The 24,451-nt window shown below is 39.4% G+C and overlaps 2 long non-coding RNA genes across 4 annotated transcripts in view; one reads left to right on the forward strand and one right to left on the reverse strand.

Annotated features, from left to right (window-relative positions):
- The window catches only part of LOC123456689, a 32,483-nt gene that overhangs the window by 4,878 nt on the left and 3,154 nt on the right, over positions 1 to 24,451 (forward strand). Inside the window, exons 2-5 of one of the 2 annotated variants that reach the window (XR_006634623.1) lie at positions 4,099 to 4,199; positions 9,032 to 9,104; positions 15,336 to 15,439; positions 16,134 to 16,294. This is a non-coding gene — a long non-coding RNA (uncharacterized LOC123456689). The remainder of the gene's footprint in view (positions 1 to 4,098; positions 4,200 to 9,031; positions 9,105 to 15,335; positions 15,440 to 16,133; positions 16,295 to 24,451) is intronic. The other variant, XR_006634622.1, reaches the window with a different exon arrangement.
- Positions 1,920 to 23,196, reverse strand: LOC123456688. 2 transcript variants are annotated; one of them, XR_006634621.1, is made up of 7 exons: positions 17,055 to 23,196; positions 14,957 to 15,048; positions 13,930 to 14,053; positions 12,337 to 12,542; positions 11,927 to 12,077; positions 8,180 to 10,487; positions 1,920 to 2,256 (listed from the first exon to the last, which is right to left on the reverse strand). It is a non-coding gene; the product is annotated as an uncharacterized LOC123456688 (long non-coding RNA). The 2 variants fall into 2 exon arrangements; XR_006634620.1 differs by lacking the exon at positions 1,920 to 2,256 and having other exon boundaries at positions 3,119 to 10,487.

Below are 24,451 nucleotides of genomic sequence, written 5' to 3' on the forward strand. Positions count from 1 at the left end.
TAGGCATGAGCCACACTACTCATAATCCAAACTTTTCTGTGAGAATATGCTTGGGTACTGGGGAGATAGCTCAGTGGATAAAGCACTTGCTGTGATTTTGGATCCCTGGGCCCATGTGCCTGTGATCCTGATGCCAGGAAGATTGAGACAGGAGGCTCTCTGGGACTGGCTAGCTAGCTTGCGTAGCAGAACCAGTGAGCTCCAGATTCAGTAACTGTCTCGAAAATAAAGTGGAGAACAACTGAAGACATTCAACATCTACCTTTGACCTCCACTCACAAGTGCATATACACATTTGCACACACATATGCCCACACACGTATATATGCATACCCCATCCAAATACAACACACTTTATAGTACTATATAGATCCATGTCAACATATTCCCCAGTGTCTGTTGGCTAACTTGTGCAGCCAAATTGGTGGTCTTCCAGGTTCAGGGAGAATTTGCTTCTCCTCAGGCTGGAGAAATGGCTTAGTGGATAAAGCACTTGCCACACAAACATGAGGACCTGTGTTCAGAACCCCAAAACCCACGAAAAGCTGATATCACAAATGTCTGTAATCCCAGACTCTTACAGTCAGGAGGGAGAATGACACAAGAGAATCTCCAGAAGCTTGGGAGCCAGCTAGCCTGGTATACACAGTAGCAAACAGGAGACTGCCTCAAATAAGGTAGAAGGCAAGGACCAACACCTGAGGTTGTCCTCTGACCTCCACACATGTACTCTGGTACGTGAGTCACCATACACACACACACACAAGGCTATGTGAGTATTTAATCACTTAGAACTCTAGAAACATCAAAGAATCCTTCCACCTATCCAAGAATGGGCCTGTTAACTTTTTAATTTTTTTTATTTATGTCTGTGGGGAGGAGGTAAGATGCCAAGGCCTCTTGCCACTTCAAATGAACTCCAGATGCCTGTGCCACCTTGCATCTCAGACTGAAGTTTTATTGTGTGTGGCATGTATGGTGTGGTGTATGAACATGTGTGCTAATGTGCATGCTGTGTGCACTCATGTGTATGGAAGCTAGGGGAAGGCTTTTTACATGGACACTAAGGGTTGAACTCAGGACCTCATGCTTGCCTGGCAAGTGCTCTTATCCACTGAGCCATCTCTCCAGCCTATTCTTTACTTACACTAATTTCCTCCTACATGCTCCTCCATCTCCACAACTTTAGTTTATTTATCTTCATTTTCATTCTGTCTCTTTTATTTTTTTTTTCCCCAAAGTAGAGTCTCAATCTAGCCCAGACGGATCTGGAATTCACTATGCAGTCTCAGGGTGGCCTCAAACTCATGTAAATCCTCCTACCTCTGCCTCCCGAGTTCTGGGATTAAAGACATGTGCCACCATGCCAGGTTTCTAATCCACTCTTTATCTTCAAAAATATTTTGCTTCTCCCTTGTGTGTGTGTGTGTGTGTGTGTGTGTGTGTGTGTGTGTGTGTGTGTCTTTTGTGTTCTCAGTCTCCTTAACTGAAGCAACTGAAGTTATAAGAAATGAGACCTCAAAGGAGCCACTCAAGCAGAGTGCTTAAATGTTTTTGTTTTTTTTTGCTCACTGTGTCTCACTGGAGCCCAGGATGACCTGGAACTCTACCTCCAGGCTGGCCTTGGAACTGGAGTGCTGGCATTAAAGGTGTGTGCCATCATGCTTGGCTAAAGTATCTTAAAAAAAAAAAAAAAAAAGAAGAAGAAGGGAAAACAAGCAACTAATGCAGTGAGGAAGGGACAGGCAGTCAGTTACAAACTGTCACATGGAAGCCAGGCATGTGACACTTCTTTGTAATCCCAGTACTTGGGAGGTGAAGTCAGGAGGATCTGGAGATCAAGGCCAGCCCTGAAATGAAGAAAGTGAGGGAAAGAGAGAGGGAGGGAAGAAATCATCATGGAAACACAAAGTTTTTAAAACAAAACATTTTTATTTGACAAAGGTCAGTAGACTCTCCTAATTGACTCATTGTGACAAGTAGATAACAGTAACTTTAGATTGCTTTTTCCTGGTGATACATGCTGGGCAAGATTTTTCCGTTTTTAAAAGTCTCAACAAAGATATGTGCATTTCACATCAATTCACAGTCCAAGTGTCTTCTTTTCATTTTAGTATTTTGGCATAGATTCCCTTTGCGGTTGGTGGATAGAGATGAAGCCATTTTCTTTCAAGTTAATTTACGTGATCAAAGCAGATGATGACAGGATGCTCTTTATTTAATTTTTTTACTCAGTAGTCATATTGTTGAAAATAACTGTGAAAGGAAGGCTTTTAGGTTACTTTTTTCTTTTACACTTGCAGAAGTACATCCCCAGTCCCAACCTGAGAAAAAGGTATTGCTGAGTTCAACTGATATAACAAGTTAAAAGCTAAACAAACATTGGTAACATTTTAGCTGTATCTGACACCCAATTAAAAATTTACATGATGACCAAGTGAACACCCAAATCCTCTTCAGCCTGGCTCCCTCTATCAGCTGCACTTTGCTACATCTGTTTCCTTCCCCATTTGTGGATGTTATTGTTGGCCTGCTAAGCAAACTGTGAGCATAATGAACAAGGTCATCTTCCATTGCAGCAAAGTGTGACTTCAGATTTAAGGTAACTTAGGATAAAGAGGTCACATTATTTGAGTTAATAAATTGCATTCCTACCTAGCGCAAGACTTAGCTGACAGACATTTAGATAAGAATTTTTTTTGCTCAGAACCATAGCAACTCGGAATTGCATTAATGTAAAAGAAAAAAAGCAATCCCATTTTGGATCTCAAGCTAGTTAATGTTCTCAAGGCCAATCCAGAGCAAAGGTAAACTGCCCTTAAGACACAGGTTTGACCTTTTCCTTCACTCTTCCTCCTTTCCCACCCTCTGTGAGTGAATTAAAAGTAGAAAAGATCAAAAGCCCAGTCAGGCCTTCACTTTGTTCATTGTATTTTTGTTTTGCATTTAGTTTTGGTACTTTCTCCAATTTTTCACAATTATTTCCAATTTTATCATTCTTAAATTTAAAAAAAAAATTGTTTACTTTTATTTATTTATTTGAGAGAGACAGAGAAAGAGAGAAAGGGGGCGCCAGGGCCTCCAGCCACTGCAAGCGAACTCCAGACTTGTGCGCCCCCTTGTGCATCTGGCTAACATGGATCCTGGGGAATTGAGCCTTGAACCAGGATCCTTAGGCTTCACAGGCAAGCGCTTAACCGCTAAGCCATCTCTCCAGCCCATCATTCTTAAATTTTAAAAGCAAGCAGTTAAAATTTTTAAGCTATTTTCATTCATTGGCACTAGTTTTCCATAACAAGCCCTTCTTGTGTACATTTTTATGGCAAAGAAAACATTCTAAGAAATAACTACTGTGTTCTACCTGAGGACTGTTTCTGAAAGAGACCTATTCAGACAGCATATATGCATCAGCATGTAAAGGATAAAGACTTGAAACAGACAACTTGTAAATGCATTCTAAAACCAACTGTGGCTCAAATATGAATTTTGCTCCAAGGCTGATACTAATGAGAGGAGGGTTTGGCAACTAGTGGGCTGTCATTCTTCCTGACCAGTAGTGGTCACAGCCATATGTAAAATAAGGCATGGGCTGGGAGAATGAAAGGTCTGTTATATGGGAAGTTCCAGCAACTTAAGGAGCAAGCTCACTACAAACCCAGCTACCTGCTCATCTTAGTGGCCAGAGTGGTCAAAGAGATAAGAAGTAGGATTTAACTAGGCAATGTTATTTAGGGACCAAGCCATGCTGCTAACCAGAAAACAAGCCAGAAGTTCTCTGGGAAACCATGCATTTTTTTCATGTCTTTGCACCCAAATGAGGACTGAGGCCATATGTCCAATAGGGTCTCAAATATACTTTGTAGAGTATATGAGTAAATGAGAAAATGAATGACTACTAGTAACCTTCCTCCTGTATTCTGCCCTCTCATGTTTTTCAGTTGAGAAAATGGCTTGACCTAATAGATACTTTTTTCTCTTCAATAAAAATATCATTCTTGATTTTTCATTGCACCTCCAAGTCAGACTAAGGTGCTATTTGAAAGTAATAGATTTCTCTTTTTTTTATTAATTTCCTTTTTTTCCCACATGTTCTTAAAGAGAATTGGCAGGGCCTCCAGCCACAATTGAACTTGACACATGCGCCATCTAGTGTTCATATGTGAACTGGAGAGTCGAACATGGGTCCTTAGGCTTTGCCGGTAAGTGCTTTAACTGCTAAGCCATCAGAAGAAGAGAGATTTCATTTAGCATTCAGTGTCAACTTCAACAATATGTAGACATTTAAAATTAGAATGCTCTTGTATTCCCACTCAACCAAGCATGCCCATGAGAAGGTACTCTGTTATTTCAATGTGCCTTCTCAGTGTCTTACATGTCACAGCTGCTTGGGAAGATTTTCTATTAAAGAGAGTGCTATAGATTTAATGTGCTCCCACGCTACACTGTAAGCTACTGAGATAATATGTATTTGAGGTTAGGTCTTTTAAATTTCTTCCATTCTCAGTACCTAAGAAATACAGTTTATTCAGATTTAATAAATTTTTAGTATGTTAAGTGTGAAAATGTTTTCTTATTGCTTATATATCTCTGACTCTACCAAGCCAGGGAATGAGCAAATACCTTTAAAATCAATTATTTCATCTCAATTCTCCTCTGAAGCAATTCAAGTATAAGAAAAGGAGAATTAATTAATGAATTTAAAAGACAAACCTTGAGCCCCCATATTAGGCTTTGGGCTTCAAGGCAGGTCAGTGAACTAATGACCTTTGGTGCTTCTAGAACTAGGAAAAATATCACCATTTTATGTTGAATGAATCTTGCCTTTCTTCAGTTTTCTAAATCTCCATGGCAAGCCAATGGGTCTTCTGGACCAAACCTACTTAACTAATTCATCAAATATAACAAATTAAAGTGAACAGCCACTCAAATATGATTTACTCTGAAATCAAACAGAGATGTTTTATAGGCTGAGCATGGGGGCAACCAAGAGGATCACCAATTATAAGCCAGCCTGGCTGTACAAGGAAATCATGTTTCCAGCTGTGGTTCAGCAATCTACTGTGCTTTAGACTAGGTCCACCTGACATTTAGCTTTAGGACCTTAATTGGCATATTCCACATAAAGATACTTTGCTTATCAAGTGTTAGGATTTGAAATTGAAATGTTCCCTCACAAGCTCATGCTTTGAATGTTTGGCCCCAGCCTTGGGAGTTGTTTTGGAAGGTGCTGGACACTTTGGTAAGTTTGGCCTAGCCAGAGTGAGTAGGTCACTAGAGGCATGACCTCCAGTGCTCTGGCCTTTTGTCTCTGCTTCCTGATCACCATGAGGTAAGTAAATTTCTCCACCTTGTTCTTTAAATGGTCTTGGAGCCATCTGATTCTGGCCATTTATTTTCACTCTTTTACTGTGTCTAAGTGAAACCAGAGTGGTTTTAATTAATTTCCATCACCAGCACTCAACATTTAAGAAAATGGATGGAAAAATCACATCTCATTTTTGTTTGTTTCGTTTTGATAAATATTCATCTCTTGAGTAGAGAGGAAGTATCCTGGAAAGGATAGTCCATTCAGCTCAGCACACTGCCTTACACAAATATATTTTTCTATTGTCATTTTTATCACTAAGGTTAATAGTGGTTAAGTAGATTTTTGGTCTAGATTTCATACTCATTACTTCTTTTTCTCCTGTGAGCAATTAAGGATAGAAACAATTTTATAGCTCAAGGCATGCTGCGTTGAACCTCAGAGAAAATAATCACTACTCACTGATTAAGTCAACAATTAATTCCTATGCTTAAAAAACTGTTGACTTCATACATATACACACAGATCTGTTAGAGGTTCAATAATAATGATAAGGAGGGCTGGCTCAGTGATAGAGCATTTACTTAGCATGCATGAAGCCCTAGGTTTTATTCCCAGCACCACACAAAGTTTCATATTAATTATAGTGAACTGTTTAATTTTTAATTTTCAAGATAGGGTCTCACTCTGGCCCAGGCTGACCTGGAATTCACTATGTAGTCTCAGGCTAGCCTCAAACTCACAGCCATCCTCTTACCTCTGCCTTCTAAGTGCTGGGATTAAAGGTATGCACCACCATGCCCAGCTTTTTATAATTTTTTATTTATTATTTTATAATGAATTTTTGCTCCTCCAGTTGCTGTCTAAGTAGGATAAGAGCAAATAATCATTCAGCAGATGTTGTTTATATATACATATGTGGTGGCTTACAAATGATAAATTGAGTTTGTACACAATTTCTTCTGATATACAGAACACACTAAAGATATTTTGTCATTGCATCCTAATGCCTAGCAAGGGCATTGGTACATAATAGACAATTGCCATCTATTCTTGCAATCATCATACATTGAATACCTTGTATATTACATTAGAGTATTCAATTGCTAATATTTAATGTTTTAAATTTATTTGCACAGTATAATAAGTGTGCTACAATTTTATGAACCAAGTAAGCACAAAATAAGAATAGTAATTAAATTTATATAGTATTTATGAGTTTACAGAATGCTAACATATGTAATTATCAACTGTGGGCATAATGTGTATCTGTCTAGTGCCCATAAGAGTAGGCAGTAATGTTAGGCAATCAATATTAATTTACTCATTCAATGGGTATTTAATCCCTTCATTTATAAGTGTGTTACCTCGTTATAATTTAGTCTCACTATGTTCCCAGGCTTCCTGAACACTGGGACCACAGACATGTACCATCACAACTGGCTTCTCTGACCTGCAATTCATTATGTAGTCTCAGGCTGGCCTTGCCTCCTGAGTGATTGTACTTAAGGCATGTGTCATTACACCCGGCTCCAGAAGTTTTATGTATACAGAAAATGTGTGCTGTCTGACATGTACATAGGGCTTTATAGCATAGACAGCACACTCAATCATGAACTGTCACCTAGGCAAATATACTGGCATTAACTTGCTTCACCAGTAAAGGCTTAACTGATTAATTTATTAGCTCATTCCTTATGCATAAACAGTAGAGACTCTAAATTCTCCTATTACATGACAGATTTAACTTGGGAGAATTAATCTTGGATTTCATGTACTCATTATCTGGTAAGAGGTTACTAGTATTCATTCATTTATAAACACTTGGCTATTGACATATGTGAAGTGCTTTAGTTTACAAAGCATTAGAATAAGCATTTTCGTTCTGAAATGCCTAACATGATATTTGGTATGTTATAGTTGACCACAGTAGCATAATTGTGTATATTTGTGGTGCATCTTATAGTTTAGATTTAGCTTCCATGTGCAAGTCACCATAGCATATGCAAGTTACTTATCATTCAACCCTCATTACATTTACATAATTTTGACAAAGCACTAGTTTACTAATGCTTCTTTTAATATTTGATTCTACAATACATAGTGCAGTAGAATGCACACAAAGGGTGATAAACATTCATTTATCCACACTGAAACATAAAGTCTCATGTTCTGTATGATTTACAAGTCCTATTCAATGCATTTTTTTCTAAATTCATGGCATCTGGATGAGATCACCAATATGCATCACATTCTTAGCAGTCAGCCCAAGAGTAAGCACAGAGAAGAAAGTTAATGTTATTCAGACATATTCTCTGGCATTTATATCCGGGCTTGGTAAATTATAGCCGTTGGGCCAGATCTATTTGACTTTAAAGTTACTAATGATTGTTACCTTTTGAAAAGGTTTAAAGATTTTACAACTGAGACTGTGTTGTGTGGCCCACAGAGCTCAAAGTATTTATAATCTGAGCGCTTATAGGAAAAATGTGAGGGCCTCTGATTTCCATCATGCTTCATGACTCAAATAGCACTTTCAAACATCAACTACACATCATTGCCAATGTTATTAATGAGTGCACATTACTTTTTTTTCCTCCTGTGATTTACAGTGCATTCATACATGGTATCAGTTGTTTCAATCTGCTTCCCTTATTAAGAGGGGAAGAGTCAAGGTGAAGATTAAAACCCATTAAAGTTGTCCCAAGTACTTTAAGCCTAGAAGTGGGTATTAAACCCAGGAGTAGATTTGGTGAAATCCACCAGATAAATTGGCCACTACTATGAGCAGGGAGTTCACATGTCACTAACCCAGGCCCATATATTTTTTCTGTAACCATTATTAGAAATCCAAATCCCAGGAATTCTCCTCACCTAAACTCAGAAAAGAAAGATGATGCTGGCTGGTGCTTCTCAGAAGGATGGCACATTTGTATTTTTCTTGTCTAATTCTTCTCATTGGCCTGGAGCATCTCTTCACCTTTTCTCTAGATAACCTAACATCTTTTTTCCTCTTTTCATCAGCTTAGGGCTTCTGAGATAGAGAAGATGGAAATACAGTGTCTGTATGCTTGCTACTCAGGGGAATAACGAAATTCAGACTAGACATATTGGCTAGATTTTGTTGTCTCTTTCAAGTGAAGCAAATGAGAATCTTGCAAGTTTTAAGAGATACTAAAACTTTTGCAAGCAGCTTAAACCATGACTAAAAGATTGGCTCATGCATAATACTGTCAATATACAAAGTTCTTTAAAGGTAACTGGCAACATCCAAAATACATCTCAAAAGAAGCAGGTTTAAATGGAAATCAGGGAACAAGCAGGAGACATCTAAAAATGTCCAAAAGAAAGAGGTTTAACAATAAGAAAGCTGAGATTAATGTTCTCATCTTCAGATTCCCCTTGGTTTTAGAGTTTCTATCCTTCCTGAGTTCTAAGTCACAGGCCTCCAACTTCCAGTCTTGAGATATGTGTTTCTCTTAAGCCTTTTGTCCATGTAAGGAGGCTTGAGTCCTGGCTTTCTAGTTTGAGGTTTTGTGTCACATGTCTCAAACAGCCCCTATTTTGCATCTTCAGCATTCTGTCTAACTCACATCTTGAGTGTTCCATCTAGCCCAAAGACGTCTTCTGTTGGTGTCAGGTTTTAGCTTCCATATATCTTGAAACTTGGGCTTTTCATCTTAGTCTTTAAGTCTCATGTAGCAAAATATCTGTCTTCCATCCCAGGTCTCCTGTATCCATCCATCCTGGCTCTTCAGTGCTGTGCTTTAGTCTTGGGTCATCTCACCGGGCAGCTTTGGTAAGTAGTTCACATTCTGTACCTATTGACAAGGGCCTAGGAAGCCTATTGTCACACATAAAATACATACACATACGTGCATTCACACAAAGAAGTAGTCAAGAGAGAGGATAACATTACATGAAAGAGACAGGAACTCAGACTGAAATACTCAAAGGCAAGTAGAAAATATAAGAATAAAAGAGAAACACAAGCAAGCACAAATAAACAAGTCATGCTAAAACAGAAAAGCATAGATGGCAAAATGACACAGATACGAAGAAGGAGAGAGAAAACACCCCAAGAGGGGCAGAAAGGAACAAAAAGACACAAATACAGAGGAGAAAAAAAGAGAGGAAAAACTGCCCAAGAGAGTCAGAAAGGCTATGTAGAAAAGAAAGTAGCAACAACAGACAGGAGGCCAGAATCAGAAAAATGTGAAATGATGAATCAGCAAGAAGAGGAAGTGGTGACAAAGTTCACACAGAGAAGAACAAGCGAGGTACAAACAGTAGTAAGGTGTGGAGGAACATTAAAGGAAGAAAGAGTGAAAGAACCAGATCTAGATGAGCAAAGAGAAGTAGCAATGGAATGGACAAAATGAGAGATACATTTAAAGCAAGGCAGAGATCACACTAACGCACACGAGGACAGCATGAGACAAACAGACATTTAAGACAAGGCGGAAATCACAGAGGTACAAGAGGAGAAAATCAGACATTTAAGACAAGGCGGAAATCACAGAGGTACAAGAGGAGAAAATCAGACATTTAAGACAAGGCGGAAATCACAGACGTACAAGAGGAGAAAATCAGACATTTAAGACAAGGCGGAAATCACAGAGGTACAAGAGGAGAAAATCAGACATTTAAGACAAGGCGGAAATCACAGAGGTCCAAGAGGAGAAAATCAGACATTTAAGACAAGGCGGAAATCACAGAGGTACAAGAGGAGAAAATCAGACATTTAAGACAAGGCGGAAATCACAGAGGTACAAGAGGAGAAAATCAGACATTTAAGACAAGGCGGAAATCACAGAGGTCCAAGAGGAGAAAATCAGACATTTAAGACAAGGCGGAAATCACAGAGGTACAAGAGGAGAAAATCAGACATTTAAGACAAGGCGGAAATCACAGACGTACAAGAGGAGAAAGAGACAAACAGACATTTATGCTGAGGCAAAGATCACACTAAGGCACAAGAGGAGAAATGAGGCAAAGCCACACACAGAAGCAGTCAGCAGGAATTATGGTGAAACAGTAAAACTCAACCAGCAAGCAGGCAGACACAAAGGAAGAAAACCGAGAGAAAACAGTCCAATAGAAGAATAGAAGAAAAATCAAAGTCACTTAAAAAAGAAATAGAAAGCAAGCCATAGAAAGAAATTAAACAAACCAATGCACACTAAAGAGTGACAATTAGCAAAGTCCAATAATCAGAAAGAGAATAAAAAAATACAAGGGACACAAAGGCACAAGACAAGAGAAAACAACAAGAAAAAATTCCATTAGTGACTGCAATAATTGATTACCTGTACCAATACTACATACACTACTACCAATAATCATAGTCAGACCTATCAATAATACAGATGCTTTTCTACATATATACAAGCTTTTGGCTGAGGGATTTCTTACACAGAACATCAACAACAAAAAACACTAATTCTGCCTGCCACCAAGTATTAGTTGTCATTTGTATCAAATGAACTATGAGACGTCTAGGCTTACGTAATATTTGCCATGTGCCAGACACTGTACTAAAACACTTTTCATTCATGATTTTATTCACCCTTCAGACAATGGTAACCAGAGACTATAATTTGCCAAAGGTCATATAAAGAATAAGTGGCAAAAAAAGATTTAAACACAGAATGTATGCCTCTTAACATTCTGTTTCAACTATTTACTTATGTTCATAAGAGCCAAATGTCACAGGGGGCTGCATATTTAAACAAAAGGCCCTTAGGTAGTACCTACTCAATCTTTTATCGTTTCAATCTCCCCCATCTGTTTAGGAAAGCTGACTTGGTTTTCATACCCTTAACATTTACAATGGTTGCTTTGGGATCTAGGTTTCTTTTTTACACTACATCTTAACTGTAGATTCTCACAAATGGAGATTAGAAATTCAATCTCTACAGCAGAAAGCAAAAGCTATCTTTAAGGCTTTTGAGTCTTTCGCCTCTAAAAGTGGTGGAGTACTCATTGCAATAAAAATAAGGAATAAGGTAATTAGAGGCTACAATTCCTCTATGAAACAACTGGTAAGCAGACTATAAAGTCTGTGAGTTGCTTCAGTGAACCCACTGTGTGGGTTTGTTTGTTTATGGGGTTTTGAGACAGTATCTCACTATGTAGCCCAGTGACCTTAAACTCATGATCCTCCTGTTTTAGCCTCCCAAGTGATGGGATTGCCATGTCTGGCTTAATTGTTGGTAATTATTTCTAAAATCAGGAGTCTCTAGTCAGTTATTGTTTCAGAAGCTCCTCCCACTCTTGCTGAGAAATGCTGGACAATGCCTATATAATTAGGTTTTGCTACTCTTAACATGTGCCTTCAGCTCCCTAATCAGATTCTTTGAACTGACCTAGACAGTATAGAAGCCTGGTTCTTTTTTTTTTCCCCCAGGTAGGGTCTCACTGTAGCCCAGGCTGGCATCAAACTCACAGTAATCTTCCTACCTCTGCCTTTCAAGTGTTGGGATTAAAGATGTTGCACCACAACACTAAGCAGGTCCTGATTCTTTAGTTCCTGCCTGATGATAACTTGGTATCATATTTTATAGTTAGAGGCAATGAAAGCATAAAAAACAATGTTCATTATCTTCTCAAACAACTTACTGTGTATAATATATCCCATGGACCGCCCAGTGCATCCTGAAGTACACAAATGACTGGCAAAATTCTCTCTCTTCAAGGGAGACTTTAGGAACCAGATGTAATACAATGGTTTGTTCATGAGATCAATGCCATTGATGTAGTAGTTATTCTCCTAAAAGAAAACAATTTGCACAGTTGAATTATCAGTCTGTGCCACACCCTACAGTTCTACCCTAAACACTCATGCTACCTTTTGCACATCCTCACTTTCATCAATCTCACATTGAACTGCTTCCCTATTAGGAAGCTGTTTTTATCAAGGCAGACACAGAGGAGGATAAATACCACCTCAGTAGAAGGCCAACTACAATGCTTAATGGAAAACAAGATTGAAATCAATACTATTTGTTATGCTTTTATGGACAACTTACCTATCTTGACGTATGGTGGTTGTCTTTGATTCTTCATCTTCCTATCTAGGTCCAGAAACATATCTTATCCTGACCTAGGGCTGTTGCCCAGTGGTAGTGAGCCATTCCCTTGGAGGATCCACATGCCCCATCTCCACCTAGGGATCGTCAAAGGGAATAGGTCACTAACACTGCAAGGCAGTTGAGCCCATTTTTCTGGGGAAGATCTGGAAAAGAAACAAAAGAAAAAGCAATGTTTAAAATAAACTACAGGGAAAATGTCCCAATGGTTAGTAACTAGTGATATGAACGAATGAAGTAACTAACCTATGGTATGAGGGGTGGACACTTAGAGGCTTGTAGAGCCCTCTGTATTGTGGCTGCCAGCCCTGTGGCATGAGAATTGCTCTATAATTGTTCCTTTCTCAGTGCCTGTCATCTCCAAGAAAAATTTATGAAACACCCCCCCCAGACTCTGCTTTATTCTCTAGTCTCTACTAATAAGCAGTTCCTAGAAGGTAGATTATTAATGGCCTTGTGTGGTCCTCTTAAAATAGGGGGGCAAGAAATTGGAGGATTAAAATCATTAAAAGAAAAGTCATGAAGCCACTTAGAAAAAAACCCCACTGTGGTGATCCTATGAGTTCTGTAAGAATCCTCCATCACATTGCCTCTAAATTCTTTTGAAAACACTCTTCGAAACTGAGCAAAAGTGCTATTTTCAAAACTGAGTAATTGGCATTAATCAAAGTGCCTGTCACCTATTTCTACAGCATTTCCATCTTAATTTTTACCTTGAATAGTACAATGCCAAAACACTACAAAGGAAATAGAATCATGTTTTACTTAATGCACATGGTACATTTCTTGAACAATTGGTTTAACATGGCACTGCCACAGGCCTATTATATTACGAAAAACCAAGAATGGTCACGGGCCTTTAAACCTTAGTTTGTGAAAATAGTTTAAGTCTATGGAATCCCATCCCCATCCTCCACCCTCCTCCCCAGTACAAAAGGGATCCAGGAACTAGCTTTTGGTCATCTATCTTATGGTTTAATCAACGTCATTGTTTTTCAAACTTAAAAATCCTTCAAGACCAACAAAAGTGGGAATAATTTTAAGGCCTACTAATCATAACGCAACATGTCTCACTGACTGATGAGAAAGGAAGAAATTTGTGGATTTGCATCTCCCATTCTTCATTTATGAAATGGAGATCAAATATACTTGCCCCTATGGACTTCAGTGGAGCCCAGCTCTGGGGATAAATGAAATAGGCCAAATACATAGCAGCAGGTTAGCATGTATGTGTCTATGTAAGAAGGAAACTGTGGGCTGGAGAGATAGCTCAGTGGTTAAAGGCACTTGATTGTAAACCCTGATGGCACTGATACCCACACAAAGCCAGCTGTACAAAGTGGCTCATGCATCTGGAGATTTTCTACAGTGGCAGGAGGCCCTGGAGCGCCTATACTTACTCTCTCTTTCTCTCACCCCTCTCTCAAATAAACAAATGAAAATACAAGAAGAAAACTATAGGAATTAATTAAAACTGGATGAAACCCTTGAAGTCAGACAGAAGCCTAACAACAATAGGTTCTCAAAAACTACCTTTTTTTTTCAGATGGCTTGCAAGTTTTCTGTGCATATTAGCAGGAGCTTGTCAAGATTCTCCAAAGGAGCTCTTTTGAATTTGGAGTCTCTTTTGTTGCTTGAAGTCCTTGAATCTCATGTCCTAGTGAAGAAAAGATAGGGTTCTCAGTGTTTTCCAAAACTGTTGAGCAAACCCCAATGATAAAACAAAAACACTAGAAAGTATAACCTGAAGCATTGGACATAGGTCTTATGTCTCTACTAGCTAACCTGTGTGGTCTTGAAATGATAAAGGCACTGAATTAGGCATGTGAAGAAAAACACTCCATGAAAACATGGGCCAAAATTTAAGAGAATACTAAATTTGTGGGCTAAAGTTTACCCTGTTGTTAAATGAACTTGGATACAGGGTAGCAAAGCAGTTGTTATCTTAGCACCAAAACCTTCTGATTTTGTCATGACAATCAAGGAGTGTTCCCTTTCTCTTAAGGAGAATCTAAGACCAGAGACTGGTTAAATTCTGGTTTGTTTGTTTGCTGACCTGGAATTCACTAGTAGTAGTCTCAGGGTGGCCTCAAACTCTCTGCAGTCCTCCTACCTCTGCCTCCTGAGTGCTGGATTAAAGGCATGCACCATCACATCTTGTGAAAGTGGTTAAATTCTGGAATTGGCACAGAAAGATATTCTTTAGTAGGGTTCAGTAATCCTTAACAAGGATTTTAAGACAGTCTACCATCTTCCTCTGTGCTCCATAGAACTTTCTAATGTATTCTTTTTACTCATCAGATTCAGTATAGCATCATAATGATTTGTTCATTTCTGCAGCCTCCATAGCAAAGCAAATTGTTTGACGTAAAAGCATGCCTTTAAAGTTTTGTCATTTATTCCAGTGCTCAGCACAATATTTCAATAATAGATTACTTCAATTTTAAAGATGCCCACATTTGTAGAATACCCAATTTTATACTTACTAGAGACTTAGAGGTTTTTTTTAAGGGCAGAGATTATTTCAACCAGTTAAGTAAAATACATCTCTAAGACTTACCTCTGGATGCAATCTAGCAGCCATAAATTCTTCTAAAAATCAAGTCATGCTTCCTCTTCACGTGGGGGTTCAAAAATTGCTCCAAATTCATCCTTTAAAAAAAAATTCCAATGATAGTTGTACATTGACAGATAATTTGATGAGTAGCAATACAACATTTCATAAGCATAGGCCAGTGTTTCTCAAATTGGGGTGGTAAGAACTCTGGGGATTTGTTGATCTATTCTCATGAATTCCCCAAGTTTTCTGGGTTGTAAAACACATGTCTTTGACAATGATAACTTTAAACTGCAAAACATGTTTGCATTTCGAGAAACTTTTATTTCTTTCTGTTTCAATGGACTATTTTTTTTGTTCCCTGCTTTGTTTTTGAACTAAGTATGCAGGTTCCCTGATAACAACATGAGCAGAACCTCCTTCCCCAGAGATCAATCAGGAGACTGATGACAGGAGCAAGAGGACACTTCCCACTGCTTGGTAAAGGTGTTCGTCATGAGCATCTTTAGCTTCATGTGTTCTACTGGGTTATTTATTTATTTGTTTTTGAAGTAAGGTTTAACTCTAGCTCAGGCTGACCTGGAATTCTCCATGTAGTCTCAGGGTGGCCTTGAACTCATGGTGATCCTCCACCTCCCGAATGCTGGGATTAAAGGTGTACACTATTATATCCAGCTCTGCTCGGCTTTTTATGAGCCGTTTATTTATAAACTCTTGGAAGACTGAGACACATCACTGAGAAACTTGGGAGGTAGTCTAGGCAACCTGAAGAGTACAATGGCTGCCTAACATCTAACTATCCCTCCTGTGATTGCTGATGGAAGAAGGGACTTGGCAGGATAAGATTTTGTGGAACTCTCCTACCTGGTCAGCCATGGAGCTGACCAAAGATGGCTTCTGGCTCCATGGTATTGGAGGAGGCAGCTCAAAATAGACAAGACAGCTTTACCAAGGATAAACTAATGAGCCAGATGTCCAACTACATGAAGTAATGGGTACATTTCGAGGGCTCTGGGGTCGGTCATGTAGTACCAGATTGCCATGAAGGAATTAACCGTGGAATCAATGAGCTGCCTGCTCTGCCATAAATCACACAGCTCATTCTCCCTTCTGAAGCTGACTAGGATGTTGAAGGGATTTAATGTATTGATTGGTTCATGATCTGGTACTTCTCTTGCAGGTATACCAGCTCCCATATCCTTTGGAAATCATTATCTTTGAGCTCTCCGACCTTGACCTTCTAGATGAAGAAGACCTCCATCTACATCCTCTGTTGCTTGTACAACTTCTCCAAGTTCTTCTACAGGCCCACAAGGATTGCCTTCAGAGGTGTTTCCACTGGTAAGGAGCTGACCTTTGGCAATAGTGGGCTTGGTGATGAGCACCATCAGCACTAGTTTCCTTTGGACCAGTATCTGGGCTCTAGAAGTTAGGATTTTTTTTCCTAGGGTCTATAGAGGGCGACTAAGAGTGTTTAAGCAAGTGTAGGGCTCTGTGATAGTCTAGGACTTCACTAGAGTAACTAGTGGTGCTATGGTTGATGCAAAGCGAGCCAGTCTCAAGTAACTTTCTTAAGACACATATTTTTTAGATTTTTAGAAAACTTTGTTCCTTTAAAAGGAATTAAATCCAGAGCATTACTTGATTTTTAAGAAACAATGGTAAGACCGTGTTTCCAAAAAGTTCAAGATCACTGGATGTATTATCCCCAGTAAGCTCACTTCCATCTTTAAGCTTATCCTGTCAACTTACAACCCCAGTGGATGTCTTTTTAAAAAATACTTATAATTCACAAGAGAATACTTGGTCATCATTTCCTAAAATGATTTCAGGTATGTTTATATTAGCTCTTCAACAATAGATTCATCTCAAGGATGAAATTATAAGACGATATCCATTTCTTCCCCTTGTTTCCATGTATCCTAGCATAGGGCTGGGAACACAATATTAATTATATATTTTCATTACTTATTCTAGCCATGTACATATAAATTGTACATAAGTTGAGAAGAGCTGGAAGAGACTTTTCTATGGGTGGCATCTAAGAGAAAGAAAATCAAATAGGAAAAAGAATATTTAATGGCCTCAGAGTAGTACTTACCGTGTTCTGCACAGCTAGAGAGTCTTCTTATAGTTGTCCGAGGAGCCAGTAGTGCAAATAGACCTTGAACTAGATGAACTTCTTGACACGTCTCAGAGGAATAGTATTGTTTTCAGTGACTACAAACAGCTGCTGTTGCGATGACTAGTTATTTGCTTCAGCAGTTTTATAGTAAATACTCAGTAGCCACAAAACAGCCTGTATACTAGAGGCTGTGATTGTTTGTGTAACTAGGCAGTTATCTCAGTATTGAAGTTTTTGCTTATGAGGATGATTGGATATTGGCATATTTCTTACAAGATAAAATGAGAACTAGATCCCATCATTTGTAAGGTAAGTTCTCACTTTAGAGTGGTTTTTCAAGCAATTAAATTATTACCAGAAATAAATTGTATGTTAGTAGATTAATATGTATGATATTTATTAATATGTATGAATTAATTGGATGATAGTAGATTAATCAAAAAATGATGGCTTATAATTTTTAAAAGCAATTTAATATATGTTCTTTCATTCAATCCTTTTATAGAACTCCTCTTAAAATAAGTAGGGGCTAGTACTCAATATGATAAACTAGAAAGTTTAAGTAGTACAGCCCAAACAAAGATACTGGTCTTAGAATTCCACTCTCAGAACTCCTTTGGTAATACTGAAATAACAGTGGTTACTCTGCTATACCACGCTCAGTAAAATGAGACACTGGTCACCAAATACATAGTGGATTTTTTAAGTTGAATTAACGAGGAACTTGGAAAATGGCTAAGGCGCTTGTTTACAAAGCTTGCCAGCCCAGGTTCAATTCTCAAGCCACTCATGTAAATGACACAGAAAGTGGTGCAAGTGTCTGGTGTTCGTTTGCAGCAACAAGGATCTGACACACGCGTGCACACACACACACACAGAGGCATGTGCGTGCCTGCACAAATTAATACCTCCTTGATATTCAAATGCCTTTCTTTAAAACTAAAAAAATAACTTTTACCATGGCAAACGGCACTGTACAATAGCAATGCACAAAGAGAGTTTCTTATCCAGATAGTCTGCCTCTGAGGGAGGAATATAGAGAAAGTGCCAAGCCTCCTTCCCTGGGAGACAATTTTCTATTGATGCTACATAATGAATGCCCCAAATAAAAGGTGGCAATCCAACTCCCAAAGCTTGACTGGTCTTGACTATTTTGCACAATCAAGCAGTAATTAATAGATGGGAAGGAGTGGTTCCTGTTCCCAGAATGTGCCAATAATTGGAATTTGTATCATTAATAAATGTAGGACAAAAAGTGAAGGTTCTTCCATCCAGTTCAGGCCTGCTTTTGTTACTGAATAAACTGCAGACACATCAAAAGTGGTAGGGAGATATTGGACTGGTAGGCTTAACAGTGGGACAGTAAGTCAGTCCTGTGTTCACTAAAAACACAGAAAGCATTTTGGGTGCCTGGCACTACTCAGAAGTAATGCAAAGGAAGAGGAGGGACTGTGTCTAGTGGGTGGGACCAAGGAAAATGCAACTGAAGCATTGTAGCCATACAAAGTGGATAAACCAGTGGTATGTGGGATTGTTGACTTTTAAGTCCAAGAGAAAGGGCCTCGCCCAGTCAATATTGCCCAACAAGAGGCATACGAAGGGGCAGTGTGATGGGAAGGTGGTGAGGGAACAAAATCTTTGCTAATGGCTGGGTTGTGGGCAGTAATAATCTGTGGAAATGGTCCAAGGGCAGGCAAGGGGAGGGGAGAGGGAAGACATTGTATAAAGGGTGAGACCATGGACACTCGAGATTTTATATTTGGAACAGTGCAAAAGGTATAGGAATATGGATCATTGTTTGATGCACAAGTACATGGCATAGTGCACTGTTCATATTTTATTGTGCCTGCTCAACAAAGCAGGGAGAAATGAATGATAACTGCCATTGTGCCTATTGACTAGCAGTCCCAAGATAAGTTTTAGGGAAGACAACAAGCCATAGGTAATTGCCTCCGTGCTCATTAACAGTCCCAAGGTATGTTCCAGGAGGATCAGCAGCCCCTTCAGTAATGCAAAAGGGCTATGAGATATAGTATCTTAGATATTTTTCATTGCAAGTAATCACATTACATTCCAGGGGTGGGAGTTCTTAGTTGGCCGGTACCTTCATAAGTGCAAAGATGGTACAGAGGTCCAAACTCATCAGTACTTTTGTTAACTGATAGTGTTGAACAGTAGTTGTCCAAGAGCTGAGGTCATAAGGAGTTAATACTTCTCAGCAGTAGCAGTCAAAAGGTAGTGGTAAGAACATAAGGTCCTTTCCTGCTATGGTCAGTACCTTGATGTGTGCAAAGATGGTACAGAGGTCCAAACTCTTCAGTACTTTTGTTAACTGATATTATTGGACAGTAGTTGTCCAAGAGCTGAGGTCATTAATACTTCTCAGCAGTAGCAGTCAAAAGGCAGTGGTAAGAATATAAGGTCTTTTCCTGCTACACAGGCCCACAGATAAACATAACTGGGCATTATTAATACTCACAAGAGAAGGGCTCATTCATACTTAGCATGCCACTGATATAAAGGGAATATGAGGAGTTGAAATCTTACTCTAAAAGTATGGATGGATAATTGCATTCATGTACATCAAAATCCAAGAAAAGAAGGGCACTGGGGAAAAGCATCTCTGCTTTAAAGCAAAGAGAGAACAGGAGTGCTTATATAAGATATGCCCATGTGAACTTTAGAGTCTTGGGTAGTGGCACTTCCTGCTAAACACATTAAGAAAGTAACTGGGATCCTTTTCAAGTGCACAGGACAGTAGGAAATTCAATTGTACATATTAACAGTCCAAAAAACAAGGGCCTTGGTTGATTTGTACACACTCCAGTACTTCAGAAGAAAGGTGGAGCATAACCTTAGTCCAACAAAGACAAAAGCAGATTTGTTATAAACATTAACGGCCCACCGGTAGAAAGACCTTAGGTGAAAACAGTTCTCTGTGCAGTAGTGCAAAGGATATACAATGACCTTTAAAAGAATGGAGTTGTGGACAACAGCATTTATGCACATTGACTGTCCAGATGGAAAGGTCTTAAGCAATGCACACTGCTTATTAAGCAGTAGAGGAAAGTCAAAAGTGGGATATACTTGCATAAGAACCCACACAAACACAATTCTGCACATTACCAGGCCAGGGAAAGAGAATTTAATGGTCAGCAGCCTTGGCAAATGAAAGGAGAGAGGGTAGAACTTGGCTCAGCTGGACGAATCATGTCCCTGTTATGTATATTAATGCCCACAGGGACATAGTGTGGTCAAAGAAAACCACATACTTTTTTGATCTTAAAGTGTTGATATTTCTCCTGAAGCTTTTCTGCTGTTCAGGAGCATGCAGAAGCCAAGAGGGGCTTTGGTGACCCTTGCTGTACTGCAAAAGGGTCTGAGAGTAAGATCTTTCAACGTACTGAGCCATGTGCAGTTATGTCCATAAATACTCAGGGTGTATGATGTGGTCATTAGAGTTTATCACCTTGAGTGTTTAAATGTAAGATTATTTTGCAATGTTCATTCCCTGCTCGAAGGGAAAGGTAGAAAGTTAGGGAATGAATTCCTTTTGTAGTGAATACAAAAGGACATTTACTATCCGGCCACAAAGTGGGGCCTGAGGGGTCAACATCCCTGCTGCACTTCAAGGAGAAGGTGAATTTAATCTGTATACAATTATCACTGCATAGTAACAATCTGAGAAAGGAGCCCTAAGCAAACAACACTTACGTTTATAAAGCAAAGATGGTATGAACCATCAGAAGTCTAATTTGAAAGACCAATGGCAATTGCAATTCTTTATGTCCATAATCATGAAGAGGGATTTATATTAGTTGGCCCCTCTGCTTTGATAAGTACAGGAGTTGTGATCAAAAAGGCATAGCTATAGACATGAAAATATGTACAAGACAACTAAGATTGTGCACATGTATTAGTTTAAGGATCTTAAGTAGCAGGCACCTCCAGCTGGAATATATAGAGTGGATGAGTTCTTTACCCAGTATGGCATGTGCTACTGGAACAAATGAAATATGTATATTCACAATCAGAGAGGCTGCAGGTATTATACACCAGTACGCTCAGCACTTAGGAGGCTAAAGCAGGAAGAGCCCAAGCTGAAGGCCTGCCTGAGTTATATGTAAATGTTCAGGCTAGCCTGGGCTGTATCACAAGATCTTTACTCTGAAATAAAACATAGATTTGATCTTGCCATTTTAGAAGGCCCTGCAGTAATGCAAATGGAGAAAGAGCATAGAATCTGCCTTATTTAACATTAATTACCTGCTTTAAGCAGTGTAGGAGGCATGAAAACTGTTGTGCAAAGACGGTATAAGTTGATGTGATGCTAACGCAGTTTTGCTCATTTACTATCCAAAAGACTTCAGGCGGGTAGTACCCCTTCCATAACAAGAAGTCAAAATGTTAGTCTATTTTTAATGGACTATAAATAATTGGAAATACATACAATAAAAGTCCCAATTTGAGCCAGTAGGCAGGAGGACCATGAGTTTGAGGCCAGCCTGTGCTAGATAGACTTTCTCAGACAAGGGCTGGAGATGTACCTTTAGTGATAGAGCATTTGCTTGGCATGCCCACGGTCCTGGGTTCAAGACCCAGAACCTCAAGAAAGAGTCCCAATTCGGGTTGCTAGCATCACTTGCTATAATACAAAAGGGGTAAATGTTACTTTAAAGGGCAGAACCAGGAACATTGAATTTTGCACATTCGTAGTCCCGGGTGAAGGTAACCATGTAGTTAATTAATACCCCTTGTTATACAACACAGAAAGGTTGATCAGGAAGACATTAATTGTGATCAGTTACCATCATTGGCATTGACTATCATAATGCAAAGGTCTTGGGTAGAAGTCATCCACTGTTAAATACAAAAGAAATAACTGAGTATTTTTTTTTTAATCCAGTGCTCAGTGGGACGTATGGAACTGTGCACATTAGCAGATTAAAAAACAGCCAGGAATGGTGGCATATGCTTGTAATCACAGCATCAGGAAATGGAGAACAAGATTATGCATTCAAAACTAGCCTGGGCTACATAAGGAGATATTATCTCAAATAACCACAGGCTGAGAATATAGTCCAATGTTAGAGTACTTTCTTAGCATTCACATAACTAGATTCTGTCCTCAGAACAACACATCAGAGAAGTGAGTGGCCTTAGTTTTTGTCACCTCTCTGTTGTCACCCATTAGGGTGTGAGGGTATGGGGTACTGGTTGCTAACAGAAGGAGTTGGACAACAGCAGTTTAGGACAACAATTTTATGAGAAGGGGCTTTTCGGTTACCAGCACCCTCTTGATGTAAAGCAAAGATGGTACAGGGACCTTGATATCAATTAGGATTATGCATATAAACTGTTATAATGCAGAGGTCCTGATTACTAAGGATCCTCTGCTGAAATAAAGAGAGTAGAGGGGACTAGTACACAGTATCATGGACAGAGGCATTGATGATCATCATCAATTTAAAAGACATGGCCCAGGGTGATTTCTCACCATTTTAATATTCAGATAGGCTATAGTGGCCATTAAAGTTGGGACTGAGCACATTGTTCAATAACAAACTTTGATCTGCTCCCTCTGCTGAATATAAATGGGTTTTGGACTAGGATCTAATATGGACAATTAGAATTGTATTCAATGCAAAGTTCTAGGTGGTCAACACAGAATGTGAGTAAAGACTACTGAGCTCTGCTCAGAGAATTGGGACTGTGACTACTGCAGCAATGACAGAATAGTTTTTCCTTCCTTAAAGAAGGTGAACTGAGAAGATAGTAACTTGAACTATGGGTGGTAATTGTCTGATATGAAGTTCTTGTTTAATTTAACATTTCTTAATTAGCATATGGGGTACAAGAATTAGTCTAACATGAGACCATGGACAAATGGGACTGTGGACATTAACTGAAAGTAGTGACTTGGCTAGTATGGATAGACAGGCTATCTCTCAGTCTATCAGGATGGGTACAGGACACCTTAATTTGAGCACTGAGTCAGTGAAGACTAGAGAGGCTATAGGGAGAAGCTGGGCTGGGGCTGGGGTTGGACATGAGGGGCGAGAGCTAAGAGATTGGATGGAGGGCTGGGGCTGGGGCTCGGGCTCGGGCTGGGGCTCGGGCAGGGGCTGGGGCTCGGGCAGGGGCTGGGGCTCGGGCAGGGGCTGGGGCTCGGTCAGGGATTCGGGCTGGGGCTGGGGCTGGGGCTGGGGCTGGGGCTGGGGCACGGGAACAAGGGCAGAAATTATTTGTTGAAGCAGGGCTAGATATACTAGATGCTGCAAAGGCAAGAAGCCCAGGAAATTTGAAATGTGGCCATTTACACTCCAATGAGTTTGACCACAGCAATTCAATGCTCCAGTCTGTTAGGTGGGTCTTTAGTCAACTACAGTAGCATCAAAAATGAGAACAAAAGCAAAGCCTGGAGTGGTGTAGACCTTCAAATGCTTCTTATATATATGTTTGTTCATAAAGTTAATTTTATATCAACTGTTTCTGTGCCATGAGACTGACGAACTCCACCCCCCCCCCCCAGGCTTGTTCTCACTCCAGCCCAGGCTGACCTGGAACTTATTTTGTAATTCGAAGCTAGCTTCGATTTCGTGGTGATCCTCCTACCTCAGCCTCAGATTAAAGGCAAGACCTTCCAGATGTTAAAAGGAGGTTGTTTCTAAAGCTCACTTAAAGGAAAATAAGTAGAAAAACTTTTAATGCCAAGTAATTTGACTTAATAACTACTCAAAAAAGGGTTAATTTGTGAAAAGAAACTGAGAATTTGAATTCTGAAATGAAAATTCGTTAAAATGAATTCTTCAAATAAAGGTATACATTTCTATCATAGTAGTTCATGCCTTAAGCAACAATCCGGTTTAGGATGGAAGCCCAAAAATATGCAAACCCAACTCCAATGTCGACAATGACGGTAGAAGTTGTTTATCTCTTGGTCAGGGTCACAGCCGGGTCTGTACTGGGTGTGGAACAGTGCCTGAGGCAACTTAAGATTAGGTTAAATTAGATTAGATAAAAGGCCAATCAGTAGGATAGCCTTAGGCTCCTGCACCAATTCAGAAAATGGGGTGGAGTTTAGATAACACAATCAGACGGTGTCAAGCACCAGAAGAAACTATCTTAGACACGAGGCAAAGTAAATAGGCCACATATTTTCGGGTATACCTTGCCTATTAACCGTATGGAGAGACTATAGCATGTTCTCTCCACATACTATTGTTGTTTTTATAAGTTTTGCGTAGGATTTTGTTATATAATCCCGGTTAACCTCAAAGTCACAATCCTCAAGGATCAGGCATGTGTTACCTGCCGCACCTAGGCACTTCTCAGTAGCTGAATTAAGATGAATACAGAGACTTGTGGAGTAC

Source organism: Jaculus jaculus, chromosome X (assembly GCF_020740685.1).
Source record: "Jaculus jaculus isolate mJacJac1 chromosome X, mJacJac1.mat.Y.cur, whole genome shotgun sequence".
In the NCBI taxonomy this organism is placed as follows: Eukaryota; Metazoa; Chordata; class Mammalia; order Rodentia; family Dipodidae; genus Jaculus; species Jaculus jaculus.